The sequence below is a fragment of the Sminthopsis crassicaudata genome, chromosome 3 (genome assembly GCF_048593235.1).
Source record: "Sminthopsis crassicaudata isolate SCR6 chromosome 3, ASM4859323v1, whole genome shotgun sequence".
NCBI lineage: Eukaryota > Metazoa > Chordata > Mammalia > Dasyuromorphia > Dasyuridae > Sminthopsis > Sminthopsis crassicaudata.
The window spans coordinates 342117528-342130709 of NC_133619.1; the positions used below are offsets into that span (position 1 = coordinate 342117528).

Consider the following 13182-nt stretch of genomic DNA (forward strand, 5'->3'; position numbering starts at 1 on the left):
TCATATAGGTCTCTTCAAGGCTCTGTGAATTCCTTATATATTCATCATTTCTAAGCAATAGTAATTAGACATTACATATACAATTTTGACCAGTTGTTCCATAATTCATGGCATTTCTTTGTTTTTGAGGGGGTTTTTTGGTTTGAATATTGTAGTAGATATGGGAATTTCTACCTCATCTTTGATTTTCTCGGAGTATATGGCCAGCAGAGATGATGTTGAATTGAAGGGTAACATTTTTATGACCTTTTCAATGTGATTCCAAATTGTTTTCCAGAATGGTATGATCAGTATACAATTCTACCAACAGTGCCCTAGTGTTCCCACAATTACTCTTAACATTGATTATTCATGTCTTTTATCATCTTTGCTGATTTGATGTATTTTAGTAAAACTTCAGAGTTGTTTTTAATTTGCTTTCACCTAGTAGTGATTTGCAGCATTTTTTATGATTGTTGCCAGTATATATTTCTTCTTGTGAAAATTGTTTACATTTTACACAGTAACTGCAATATTGTAAAGATAATTAACTGAAAGACTTAGCAACTCTGATACATCATAGTGCTAAAGGACTCATAATGAAAAATACTATATGTCTCCAGTAGAGAGAAAAATGATTACTCAGAATGTTAGATTTAAATATTTTTTTCATCTTTCTTTTTATCATTATTATTTGGTTATCGAGGGTTTTTTGTTGTTTTTGTTTTGTTTTGTTTTTCCAGAACATGGTTATTGCAGAAATTAGTTTTGTGTGCCTTCATATTTGTATTGTATTTTATCTTGCCTTCTCAATGGAAGAAGAAATAGGGAGGGGGAAATGTGGGAGAAAAAAAAAAAAGAAAAAAATGAATAGTGTTGACAGCAATTAACCACTTATCCATTAAAAGAATATCATTTGATCTTCGGTCAATTCCTTTTATAGTTTAGATTTTTCCCCTTGGTAATTTCTCTTCTTATTCTAGCTATATTGATTTTAGGTGTGCAAAAACTATTAAATTTTTGTCATTAAAATTGATTATTTTAATCCTTAGTTTAAAAATTCTACTTCTAATCATAGATCTAAAAGGCATCTTATTTCATTACCTCTCCTTTTTTATGGGATCTTTTATCAAATTGGGGCTTATTATGGCATAATATAGTATAAAATTATGGCCTAAATCTATTTTCTGCCAAGCTCTTTCATGTCTTCCCAACAGTTCTAAGCTCCTCCTCTCCCCTCCCCTCTAGTAGTTTGTATGTTTCATTTTACCAAACACTGCTGTTGACTGGTTCCTCATTGGGAAATAAGCGATTACAGATTTGATTAGATTCTTCTAACTGTCCCCAGAATATGATTCAATTTCAGTTTCATCCAGTTACACTGGTATACATCCAAGCTCTCTTGTCAAAAAAAATTATAAAGCCATGATCATCAAAACTAATTCACACTAAAGAATGAACTAATAAATCATTGAAACAAACTAATTAATCAAGAAACAGAAACAACAGCCTAATTTATAATAGACTACATTGAGTATGTGAAACTTAACTCAATTTGGATAAATTAGTAATTTTTTGTCATACTTGCAAATTTATGTCCAAAATAGTTGAACAAAAACATGGGTAGGTCCAAATGACAAAAATGGAATAGAGGGTTTCAAAAAAAGGTCTAAATTATATCATGTAGGGCATTTCTTATAGCTTCAGTCCCCAGTATCCCAAAAAAAATAAATAAATAAAAATAAGTGTAAACATTTTAATTTTTTTTTCAATTTTATGCAAACAAAAAAATTTTAATTTGTTTTTTTTAAATTGAGTTCCAAATTCTTCATCTACTTCCCTCCCCACAACTTCTCCCTAAGGAAGCAAACAATTTGATACAGGTTTTACATGCACAGTCATACAAAACATTTTCATATTACCCATAGTACAAAAGAAAATGCTCACCAAAAAACAAGACCAATAAAGAAATTGTTTAAGTATATTTCAATCTACTTTAGATTCCTTTGGTTCTTTTCTCTGGAGATAGAAAGCATTTCTCATCATTAGTCCTTTGGGATTGTCTCAGATTATTGTATTACTGAAAACAGCTAAATCATTCACAGTTGAGTATCATAAAATATTACTGTTACTATGTATAGTGTTCTCATAGTTCTGCTAATTTCATTTTGAATAAGTTCATATATGTCTACTCAGGGTTTTCTGAAAGCATCCTGCTCATCATTTCTTATAATACAATAGTGGTTCCATATTTAGCATGACTTACTCAGTTATTCCCCAATTGATGTACATCCCCTCAACTCCCAATTCTTTTGCCACTACAAAAAAAAAAAAAAAAAAAAAACCTTCTATAAATAGTGTTGTACATATAAATCCTTTTCCTTTTTTTAAACATCTCTTTGGGGTACAGACATGACAGTGGCATAGTACAAACAGTTTTATAGCTCTTGGGCATAATTTCAAATTGCTTAGTAAATAGTATCTAATCTATTTCCACCAATCCATCATTCTAGACAGTACCAGATTGTTTTGCCTTACAATATAGTTTGAGCGAGGCTACCTTCCTTTGCCTTTTTTTCATTGATTTCCCTTGATAAAACCTATTTCAATTTTCTTCTTCCTTCTCTTCTTTTCATTGTTGTTGTTGTTGTTGTTTATATTTTTCCTCTTCTTCCTTTTCCCTGCAATTAGGGTTAAGTGACTTGCCCAGGGTCACACAGTTAGGAAGTGTTAAGTGTCTGAGGCTGAATTTGAACGCAGATCCTCCTGACTTACGGCCCAATGCTCCATCCACTGCACCATCTAGCTATTCCTTATTCTGTTTTTTAGCTCTATAATTTTTGGTAATTTGATTGCTGTGACATTACATAAGTAAATCAATTTGGCCATTTTTATCATATTGGTTCAATTTACCTAAGGGCAGCTAATATTTTTACAGTTGTTTAGATCTAATTTTATTTGTGTAAAAAGTACTTTCCAATTGTGTTCATGTAGTATCTGGGTTTGTCTTGGCAGATAGATTGTCAAGTATTTTATATTGTCTACATTTATTTTATATGGAATTTCTATCTCTTCTTGCTGGACTTGATTAATAATATATAGAAAGGCTGATGCTTTATGTGGGTCTATTTTATATCCTGCAACTTTGCTAGTTGTTAATTATCTCAACAAGCTTTTTTAGTTGATTGTGTAGGATTCTGTAAGTATGCCATCACATCATTGACAAATAGTGGTCATTTTTTTTTCTTGATTGTCTATTCTAATAAAATTTCTTTTTCTTCCCTTATTTGTGTATCTTGCATTTCTAGAACAATATTAAGTAATAGTGATGATAATCCGCATCCTTGCTTCACAACCCTGTTCTTATTGGAAAGACTTCCAACTTATCCTTATTACAGATAATGCTTGTTGATAATTTAGTATAAAGGAAAACTCCATTTATTATTGTGTATCAGTACCACCATTGTGTTGTAAAACAATTTGGTAGGACTTTTACTTTACCTGTTTTTCTAAATAGTTTATTTACTCTTAGAATTAATTTTTCTTTAAATGTTTGGTAGTAAATTCACTTTGAATCCATCTAATCCTGAAGATTTTTTCTTAGGGAGCTCAATTTCTTTTTCTAGGATTGTCCAAGTGTTCTATTTCCTCATCTATTAATCTGGACAATTTGCTTTTTTGTAAATATTCATCCATTTAACTTAGATTTTCAGATATTTTGGGCATGTAATTGAACAAAATAGCTCCTAATAATTGCTTTAATTTAATCTTCATTGGTGATGAATTTGCCCTTTTTATTTTTCATACTGATAATTTAATTTTCTTTCTTTTTTTTATCAAATAAACTAGTAGTCCATCTGTTTTATGCGGGGGGGGGGGGGTTCCCCCATAAAACCAGCTCCTAGTTTTATTAGTTAAATGATTTTCTTACTTTCAATTTTATTAATCCTTTGGTTTTCAGCATTCTCAACTTATTCATCTCCTTATTTATTTTATGGTTAAATTTATCTAGTTTTGAGAGAGGGAAGTTGAGGTCTCCCCTCAGTATAGCTTTATGATCTGTTTCTGTAACTCCTTTAACTTTTCCTTTAAGAATTTGGATGCTTTTCTCACTGTTTTTGTTGTTGTTTATTTGCATTTTATTTTCTTATTTTTTCATTTTTGATTTGATTTTTCTTGTGCAGCAAGATAGTTATTTAAATATGTATGCTTATATTGGATTTAACATATTTTTACCATGTTTAACATATATTGGATTACTTGCTATCTAGGGAAGTGGGACAATTTATTTTCAATTTCCTTATAATAGCAATTTACTATTAAAACCATTAATAAGATTTAAGGAGTATTTAATTTTTCCATTTTTAGCATTCATTCTCAGTCTTCTTAAGCATCTATCAAGCTAGTCCTATAGGGTGAAAGAGACGTTTCATTGCATAGCACCAAGTGGGTTCCCCATATATCCCAAACACCTTTTTAGTCATAGAATTCTTCTAAGGTCCTATATCTGGCTGTCCAATGGACCAAGACTCCCATTCCTCTTCACTTGGTCCCATTCCTCCTTACTCTTCCCCCATATCAACAATGAATATAACCACAAAATCATTGTAAACAAAAACATCATATGTTCTGCACTGGGCAGTGAAGTAATTCAGGCTTGAATTTTAAATGTAAGGAGGACTCTTGGACCATAAAATGTAACAAAAATAACAAGTAATGAAAATTTAAAAGATACAGTTCCTAATTAAATAAAACACTATTCCTTGGCCCCATTCCCCTTCACATTTACCAAAACAATTAGCAACACTGAATCAGAAAGATGTCCCTACAGTGTTACAGGAATTTCTCTAAATCTTTCAGGGCACTAATTGCCCATATATTATTTCCTTCACTCCAGTCCATCCTAAACTGCTGTCAGAGTAATTTTCTGACCATGTGATTCCCTTAATCAACCAACTACAATGACTTATTGCCTCTTAAAATAAAATACCAACTATTCTCTCTATTTTTAAATTTCTGTGGCATAACAAATAGATCACTAATCCTTGAGTCAGGAGAATCTGAGTTCAAAAATGGCCTCAGACACTTCCTCACTCCTGTGACCCTCAGCAAGTGACATAATCCTGTTTGCCTCAGTTTCCTCATCTGTCAAATGAGCTGGAGAAAGAAATGGCAAACAACTCAAAAATTTTTGCCAAGAAAGAATGAGATACGACTTCCGGCCAAGATGGCGGCGTGGAGGCAGACAGCTGCTTGAGCTCCTCGTTTTCTCTCAGAACTTACTTCATGACAAGCCTCTGACTTAATGCTTGACCCAGAAAGAAATCCACAAATTATCACCAAGAGAAGACATCCTTGAAAGTCGCCAGAAGAGGTCTGTGTTTGTTCGGGGGAGGGTCAATCAGACTGGGCGCAGACTGAGGGCAGACAGCCAGAGCAAGACAGGCAGCTCACACAGCTCAGACCGGAGGGGGAGGGGTGTGATCTCTGCCGTTTCTGTGAAAGGGCTTTTGCCCCAGTGTGGATGCTCCGTCTTGGCAGCAAGCCAGGAGCGGTGGAGAGGGTGTAAACTCCGGAGGTGAAGATTAAAACCCCAGAAAGCCAGCATCTCTCAGAGCCCAGCCACCCCCAACCCCCACCTGGACTGACTCAGTGCGTTCTCAGAGCCTCAGAGCGCAGACTCAGTACAGTCATTGCTGTTCTGTTAGTGGCTCTCTGCTGCCCTACCCCCAGTCTGTAGAGGAAGCCCATTAATACCATCCAGCCCTATCCCCCGCAAAACAGACCAATTGTTTCTCTTGTCAGTTTGTTTTCTTTGATTCCTACTCTGACAAAATGAACAAAAAATTCAAAAGGGCTCTAACCATTGACAGCTTCTGTGTGGAGAGGGAGCAGACTTCAAATGCTGAGGAGACTAGGAACAGACTGTCCCCAGATGTATCCCCTGGGAGGGATATAAGCTGCTCCTCAGTGCAAAAGAACCTCATAGAGGAAATCAAAAAGGCTCTCACAAGAGAGCTGGAAGAGAAATGGGAAAAGGAAAGGGAAGCTTGGCAAGAGAGCCTGGAGAAGTCATCCCATGCATTCAAAGACAGAGTGGATAAGGAAATCAAATCATTGAGAAACAAGATTAGTGAGCTGGAAAAGGTAAACAACTCCAAGGAAAACAGGATTAGTGAGCTGGAAAAGGTAAACAACTCCAAGGAAAACAGGATTAGAGAGCTGGAAAAAGAAATCAGCTCTCTAAAAAATAAAATGGATAAAATGGAAAAAAATTCCATAGAAGATAAAAACTCAATTGGACAATTACAAAGAGATATAAAAAAAGTGAGTGAAGAAAATACATCATTGAAAATTAGACTGGAACAAGTAGAAATGAATGACTCAAGGAGAAACCAAGAGGGAGTCAAGCAAAACCAGAGAAATGAAACAATTGAAAAGACTGTCAAGTACCTTACCAGAAAGACAACAGACCTGGAAAACAGATCCAGGAGAGACAATTTGAGAATAATCGGACTCCCTGAAAAATGGGAGGAAAAAAAGAGCTTGGACACCATTTTCGAGGAAATTATCAAAGAGAACTGCCCAGACGTTTTGGAAACAGAGGGTAAAATAGACATTGAAAAAATTCATCGATCACCTACTGAAAGGGACCCTAAAATCAAAACGCCAAGAAATATAGTGGCCAAGTTCAAGAACCATCAGACAAAGGAAAAGATATTGGAAGCTGCTAGAAAAAAACAATTCAGATATAGAGGATCCACAATAAGGATAACACAGGATCCAGCAGCGTCCACATTAAAAGAACGCAGGGCCTGGAACATGATATTCCGAAAGGCTAAGGAACTTGGTATGCAGCCAAGAATAACGTACCCAGCAAGAATGAGCATCGTTTTCCAGGGAAGAAGATGGACATTTAACGAAATAAATGATTTCCATCTATTTTTGATGAAAAAACCAGACCTACATAAAAGGTTTGATCTTCAAATACAGAACTCAAGAGACTTCTAAAAAAGGTAAAAAGAAATCTTGAGAACTATACTTCTGTCAAAAAAAATATGTAAAGAACATATGTACAATTTGTCTTAGAAACTAGAGGTGGAAAGGAGATTATATCATAAAAAATATAAAGTGGTGGTACTACATCTCATGAAGAGGCAAAGGTAACCTATTATATCTGAGAGAAAGAAAGGAGGGAGATGAACATAGCGTGTATCAATAGACATATTCGATTTATGGTGAAACTTCTTCCACTTCATTGAAAAGTGAAAGGGAAGAAGTAAGCTAAGGGGAAGGGAATACAGTAATTTCGAGGAAAAGGGGTAAAATAAGGGGAGGATCTTTAAGGTGGGGGAGGGATCCTAAAAAGGGAGGGCTGTGAAAAGCAAGTGGTGTTTACCAGTTTAATACTGGATAGGAGGGTAAAAGGGAAGGAAAGGGGAAAAGCATAAGCAGGGGTTAATAGGATGGCAAGCAATATAGAATTAGTCCTTCTAACCATAAATGTGAATGGGGCAAACTGCCTCATAAAGAGGAAGCAGTTAGCAGACTGGATTAAAAGTCAGAATCCTACTGTATGTTGTTTACAGGAAACACACCTGAAACAGGGTGAGACATTCAAACTAAAAGTAAAAGGGTGGAGCAGAATCTATTATGCTTCAGGCAAAACCAAAAAAGCAGGAGTAGCCATCCTCATCTCAGATCAAGCAAAAACAAAAATTGATCTAATTAAAAGAGATAAGGAAGGGCATTATATCCTGCTAAAGGGAAGCATCAATAGTGAAGCAGTATCAATATTAAACATGTATGCACCAAGTGGTGCAGCATCTAAATTCTTAAAAGAGAAATTAAGAGAGCTGCAAGAGGAAATAGATAGCAAAGCTATAATAGCGGGAGATCTCAACCTTGCACTATCAGAATTAGATAAATCAAACCACAAAATAAATAAGAAAGAAGTCAAAGAGGTAAATAGAATACTAGAAAAGTTTGATATGATCTTTGGCGAAAGCTAAATGGAGACAGAAAGGAATATACTTTCTTCTCACCAGTTCATGGAACCTATCCAAAAATTGATCATATACTAGGGCATAAAAACCTCAAAATCAAATGCAGTAAGGCAAAAATAGTAAATGCATCCTTTTCAGACCATAATGCAATCAAAATAACATTTAATAAAAAGCCAGGGGAAAATAGACCAAAAAATAATTGGAAACTAAATAATCTTTTACTAAAGAATGATTGGGTAAACAGCAAATCATAGACATAATTAATAACCCAAGAAAATGACAATAATGAGACATCATACCAAAATGTGTGGGATACAGCCAAAGCAGTAATTAGGGGAAGTTTTATATCTCTACAGGCCTATTTGCATAAAATAGAGAAAGAGAGGGCCAACGAATTGGGTTTACAACTAAAATTGCTAGAAAAGGAACAAATTAAAAACCCCCAGACAAACACAAAACTTGAAATTCAAAAAATAAAAGGTGAGATTAATAAAACTGAAAGTAAAAAAACTATTGAATTAATTAATAAAACTAAGAGTTGGTTTTATGAAAAAACCAACAAAATAGACAAACCCTTAGTAAACCTGATTAAAAAAAGGAAAGAGAAAAAGCAAATTGATAGTCTTGAAAATGAAAAGGGTGAACTCACCAATAATGAAGAGGAAATTAGAACAATAGTTAGGAGCTACTTTGCTCAACTTTATGCCGATAAATTCGATAACTTAAATGAAATGGAAGAATACCTTCAAAAATATAGCTTGCCCAGATTAACAGAGGAAGAAGTAAGTAGTCTAAATAGTCCCATCTCAGAAAAAGAAATAGACCAAGCTATTAACCAACTTCCTAAGAAAAAGTCCCCAGGACCAGATGGATTTACAGGTGAATTCTACCAAACATTTAAAGAACAACTAATTCCAATGCTATGTAAACTATTTGAAAAAATAGGGATTGAAGGAGTCCTACCAAATTCCTTCTATGACACAGACATGGTACTGATACCTAAACCAGGTAGATCGAAAACTGAGAAAGAAAACTATAGACCAATTTCCTTAATGAATATTGATGCTAAAATCTTAAATAAGATATTAGCAAATAGACTTCAGAAAATCATCCCCAGGATAATACACTATGACCAAGTGGGATTTATACCAGGAATGCAGGGCTGGTTTAATATTAGGAAAACTATTAGTATAATTGACCATATTAATAATCAAATTAATAAAAACCATATGATCATCTCAATAGATGCAGAAAAGGCATTTGATAAAATCCAACATCCATTCCTACTAAAAACGCTTGAGAGTATAGGAATAAATGGACTATTCCTTAAAATAATAAGGAGCATATATTTAAAACCTTCAGTAAACATCATATGTAATGGTGATAAACTAGAACCTTTCCCTGTAAGATCAGGAGTGAAACAAGGTTGCCCACTATCACCATTACTATTCAATATAGTACTAGAAACTCTAGCCTTGGCAATAAGAGCCGAGAAAGAGATCCAAGGAATTAGAGTAGGAAATGAAGAAATCAAATTGTCACTTTTCGCAGATGACATGATGGTATACTTAGAGAACCCCAAAGACTCTGCTAAAAAGCTATTAGAAATAATTCAGAATTTTAGCAAAGTCGCAGGATACAAAATAAATCCACATAAATCCTCAGGATTTTTATACATTACCAACACAATCCAACAGCAAGAGATACAAAGAGAAATTCCATTCAAAATAACAGTCGATAGTATCAAATATTTGGGAATATATCTACCAAAGGAGAGTCAGGAATTATATGAGCAAAATTACAAAACACTTGCCACAAAAATAAAGTCAGATTTAAATAATTGGAAAGACATTCAGTGTTCTTGGATAGGCCGAGCGAATATAATAAAGATGACAATACTCCCCAAACTAATCTATTTATTTAGTGCTATACCAATCAGACTCCCAAGAAACTATTTTAATGACCTAGAAAAAATAACAACAAAATTCATATGGAAGAATAAAAGGTCGAGAATTGCAAGGGAACTAATGAAAAAAAAGTCAGAGGAAGGTGGTCTAAGTGTACCTGATTTAAAGCTATATTATAAAGCAACAGTCACCAAAACCATTTGGTATTGGCTAAGAAATAGACTAGTTGATCAGTGGCATAGGTTAGGTTCACAGGGCAAGATAGTGAATAAAAATAGCAATCTAATCTTTGACAAACCCAAAGATCCCAAATTGTGGGATAAGAATTCATTATTTGACAAAAACTGCTGGGAAAACTGGAAATTAGTATGGCAGAAACTAGGCATGGACCCACATTTAACACCACATACTAAGATTAGATCAAAATGGGTCCAAGATTTAGGCATAAAGAACGAAATCATAAATAAATTGGAGGAACATGGGATGGTTTACCTCTCAGACTTGTGGAGGAGGAAGGAGTTTGTGTCCAAGGGAGAACTAGAGACCATTATTGATCACAAAATAGAACATTTTGATTACACCAAATTAAAAAGTTTCTGCACAAACAAAACTAATGCAAACAAGATTAGAAGGGAAGTAACAAATTGGGAAAAAAATTTTACAGTTAAAGGTTCTGATAAAGGCCTCATCTCCAAAATATACAGAGAATTGACTTTAATTTATAAGAAATCAAGCCATTCTCCAATTGATAAATGGTCAAAGGATATGAACAGACAATTTTCAGATGATGAAATTAAAATTATTTCCACTCATATGAAAGAGTGTTCCAAATCACTAGTGATCAGAGAAATGCAAATTAAGACAACTCTGAGGTATCATTACACACCTGTCAGATTGGCTAAGATAACAGGAACAAATAACGATGAATGTTGGAGGGGCTGTGGGAATACTGGGACACTGATGCATTGTTGGTGGAGTTGTGAAAGAATCCAACCATTCTGGAGAGCAATCTGGAATTATGCCCAAAAAGTTATCAAAATGTGCATACCCTTTGACCCAGCCATACTACTACTGGGCTTATACCCCAAGGAACTACTAAAGAAGGGAAAGGGACCTGTATGTGCCAAAATGTTTGTGGCAGCCCTTTTCATAGTGGCTAGAAGCTGGAAGATGAATGGATGTCCATCAATTGGAGAATGGTTGGGTAAACTATGGTATATGAATGTTATGGAATATTATTGTTCTATAAGAAATGACCAACAGGAGAAATACAGAGAGGCTTGGAGAGACTTACATCAACTGATGCTGAGTGAAACGAGCAGAACCAGAAGATCATTATACACTTCAACAATGATACTGTACGAGGACGTATGCTGATGGAAGTGGATTTCTTCAACATAGAGAAGAGCTAATCCAATTCCAATTGATTAATGATGGACAGAATCAGCTACATCCAGAAAAGGAACACTGGGAAATGAATGTAAACTGTTATTTTTACCTTCTGAATCCAATTCTTCCTGTGCAACAAAAAGTTCGGTTCTACACACATATATTGGATCTAAATTATACTGTAATATATTTAACATATATAAGACTGCTTGCCATCTGGGGGAGGGGGTTGGGGGAGGAAGGGAAAAAATCTGAATAGAAGTAAGTGCAAGGGATAATGTTGTAAAAAATTACCCATGCATATGTACTGTCAAAAAATGTTATAATTATAAAATAAAATAAAAAATTAAAAAAAAAAAAAAGAAAAAAAGAAAGAATGAGATACAACTAAAATGACTGAACAAAAACAAAACAGCTTGCCTTTCCGTTCATCAGACATATTTTCTCCAATGTACTCTGATACAGCCAAAGTGATTGTTATCTATGTTCCTTATTCATAGAAACTTCATCTCCATGGAGTCTCCATGTCTTTGACACTGCTGCTTCATGCCTAGAATACATTCCCTTCTTAACCTCTCCCTGACTGAGTCCTTTAAGATGCTACATCTTATTCTACATAAAGCCTTCCCTGATCTGGAATTACTACTGACCTCCTTCCCAAACCACGTTGTGTTTAACTGCTTTTTATGTTTGTTTTAAATTTATATTTCATCTCTATATATGTACTCATTGTCTCCTATTGTTAGAATGTAAGCTCATTGCAACTAGAGATTATTTTATTCTTTATACTTTAGCTGAGTGCCTGCCACATATTAAGTTCTTAATACATTTTGATGGATTGATATGGTGAATCTTTTATGCTTCAAGAGGCAAACAAGCTAAACCAATAGTTGGAACTCTATTCTCCCAGTCAATCAAACATCAACAACAATGTCTTTTCCCCCTTGAAGGGAAGCCAATCTAAATAGTATTCCTACCAAATATGACTAAGAAGAATATTCTTAACCAAGAGGAGTATAAAAAAGATCATAAAAGACAAAATGGCTAATTCTGATTACATGAGATCAAAAGGCTTTTGCACCAATAAAATTAATGAACGTAAAATGAAAAGAAAAATTGTTGGATATAAGAAACATTTATATCAGTCATTATGGTTAAGTCTGGTAATTCATGATAAATTAAAGCATAAATGAATGACATCTAGAGCCATTTTCTCCTAGATAAGGGGTCAAAGGATCTTACAAAATATATTTCAATAATCAAAGAATATGAAGATAATTTTCAAGCAAAGAAATTAAAACCATTTCTAGTCATGAAAAAATGCTCTAAATCTGTTAATGAGAAATGCAAATAAAGACAACTCTGAGATGCCATTACACATCTGTCAGATTAGCTAAGATGACAAGAAAAGATAATGATAAATGTTGGAGAGAATGTGAGAAAACTGGAGCACTAATACATTGTTGGTATAGTTGCGAACTGATCCAGCCATTCTGGAGAGTAATATGGAACTATGCCCAAAGGGCTATCAAACTGCACATATCCTTTGATCCAGCAATGTTTCTACTGGGTTTTTATCCCAAGGAGATCGGAGGGAAAGAGACCCACATGTGCAAAAATGTTTGTGGCAGCCCTCTTTGTATTGACAAGGAACTGGAAATTGAGTGGATGCCTATCAGTTGGAGAATGGCTGAATAAGTTATGGTAAATGTCTGTTATAGAATATTATTGGAATATAAGAAATGATCAGCAGGATGATTTCACAAAGGCCTAGAGACATTTACACGAACCAGTGCTAAGTGAAATGAGTAGAACCAGGAGATCATTGATCATTATGAACAGCAACAGCAAAATCATACTATGATCAATTCTGAAGAGCTTGGCTCTTTTCAACAATGAAG

The 13182-nt window shown here is 34.4% G+C and overlaps 1 protein-coding gene across 5 annotated transcripts in view; it reads left to right on the plus strand.

The window, feature by feature from the left end:
- Nucleotides 1-13182, plus strand: part of PPP2R3A (protein phosphatase 2 regulatory subunit B''alpha) — a 353882-nt gene that overhangs the window by 313788 nt on the left and 26912 nt on the right. The gene's annotated exons all lie outside the window — the stretch shown is intronic.